Source organism: Bos indicus x Bos taurus, chromosome 16 (genome assembly GCF_003369695.1).
Source record: "Bos indicus x Bos taurus breed Angus x Brahman F1 hybrid chromosome 16, Bos_hybrid_MaternalHap_v2.0, whole genome shotgun sequence".
Classification (NCBI taxonomy): Eukaryota; Metazoa; Chordata; class Mammalia; order Artiodactyla; family Bovidae; genus Bos; species Bos indicus x Bos taurus.
Window position 1 is genome coordinate 41,141,065 of NC_040091.1, and position 2,079 is coordinate 41,143,143.

Genomic DNA, 2,079 nt, shown 5'->3' on the forward strand with positions numbered 1-2,079 from the left:
GCATGTTGATTATTTTAACAGAGACCATTTAACATAGGAGAAGGCGATGGCACCCCACTCCAGTACTCTTGCCTGGAAAATCCCATGGACCGAGGAGCCTGGTAGGCTGCAGTCCATGGGGTCGCTGAGGGTCAGACACGACTGAGTGACTTCACTTTCACTTTTCACTTTCATGCATTGGAGAAGGAAATGGCAACCCACTCCAGTGTTCTTGCCTGAAGAATCCCAGAGACGGAGGAGCCTGGTGGGCTGCCGTCTATGGGGTTGCACAGAGTCAGACACGACTGAAGTGACTTAGCAGCAGCAGCATTTAACATAAAGTTACTTGTTTGCTCTTATTTTTTATTTTTATTTGCTTTTTTTTCTATGTGTAAACCTTTAAAAAACTGTTCATTATTTATTTATTTTTGGCCATGTGTCATTTGAATCTTAGTTCCCCAGTGAAGTGAGTGAAGTGAAGTCACTCAGTCATGTCTGATTCTTTTCGACCCCGTGGACTGTAGCCTACCGGGCTCTTTCATCCATGGGATTTTCCAGGCAAGAATACTGGAGTGGGTTGCCATTTCCTTCTCCAGAAGATCTTCCCAACCCAGGAATTGAACCTGGGTCTCCTGCATTGTAAGCAGACACTTTACCGTCTGAGCCACCAGGGAAGTCCTACCAGGGATCAAACCCATTGGCCCCTGCAGTGGAAGTGTGGAGTCTTAACCACTGGACTTCCAGGGAAGCCCCTAAAATTGTTAATTAGCCATGAAAACCTGAAATATCTTGAGAAGTCTAGGTGTCAAGGAGGGGGACACTGAATGAAGAAGCTGTGCCCCCCGGAACTGGTTAAAACTAGGTGTCAAGGAGGGAGATACCAAAAGAAGAAACTGTGCCCCCCTGGAATTGGTTAAAACTTAGAAGCTGAGAAATGGGGCTGAGACCCAGAACTCTGAGGAGGATGGAGAAGAAACAGAAGAGTCCTTGGGGCCAGCTCTTCAGACCAGACATGGACACACTGAGTGTTAGGTCATGAGTCAGATCATATCCATCTTTGGCCTTAAACCCTGATGGCCCCATCTTACTTGGAGTAAAGTTAGCCCAAGTCTGAACGGGAAGGCTCTGCTCTGTTCAGCCCTCACCACCTCTCTGATCCCGTTTCCTCTCTCTCTCGTCTCACTCACTCCCTAATGCTGACCTCTTTGCCATTCTTGAATGTTGCAACTCACTGTAGTGTTGCCTGGCTCCCTCTTCTCCTAAAACCATTGAGGCAACCTCCTCACCTCCTTCAAATCTTTGCTCCAATATCACCTCCCTGGTGAGGTCTTCCTGAGCTTCCTGCCAACAACTCAACAGCCCCTAACACAGCCCTCCCTCTTCTCTGCTTTATTTTCCTCCTTAGAATGATCACTTTCTAATATATTAAATGGGGCTTCCCAGGTGGTGATAGTGGTAAAGATTCTACCTGCCAATGCAGGAGACGTGGGTTTGACCCCTGGGTCAGCAAGATCTCCCAGAGGAGGAAATGGCAACTCACTCCAGTGTTCTTGCTGGGAGACACCCACAGATAGAGGAGCCTGGCAGGCTCTGTAGTCCATGGGGTCACAGGAGTTGGATATGACTGAGCAACTGAGCACACACACAGTATACTATATATTTTAGTTACTTCATTTTATGGGTCTATCTCCTTCTATTAGAACATAAGCTTCCCAAATATAAGGCTTTGTCTGTTTTGTTCACTGCTGTACCCTGGACACCTTGACGAGAGTAAGCATTCCATGAATGTTTATTGAATGAATGAGTTAGAACCTGGCCCAGTTCAAATGTAGGTGCTATAAAAAGAGATCACATGGCTCCTCATGTCTGAATGGCCTGGCCTGCCCTCCCTGCCCCTGGCAGGAAGCGGGCTGCTGAGGTTGTTCTGTCCTGGGCAGAACTGGAGACTGGCCAGTCACTCCTGACCCACGGCCATCTAGAGCCTCCAAGCCCCCTCCGGCCCCATCCAATCAGGAAGAGGGTGTGGTTTCCTGGGGGACACTGGCCAGAGCCTGCCAGGCCAGGGAGGAGAGCTCGGTACAACGCATGGGTGTTACCTGT

At 48.7% G+C, this 2,079-nt stretch overlaps 1 non-coding gene across 1 annotated transcript; it reads right to left on the reverse strand.

Moving 5' to 3' along the window:
• Positions 1-581: 581 nt before the first annotated feature.
• Positions 582-653, reverse strand: TRNAC-ACA. Its single transcript has one exon. It is a non-coding gene; the product is annotated as a tRNA-Cys (tRNA).
• Positions 654-2,079: the final 1,426 nt, after the last annotated feature.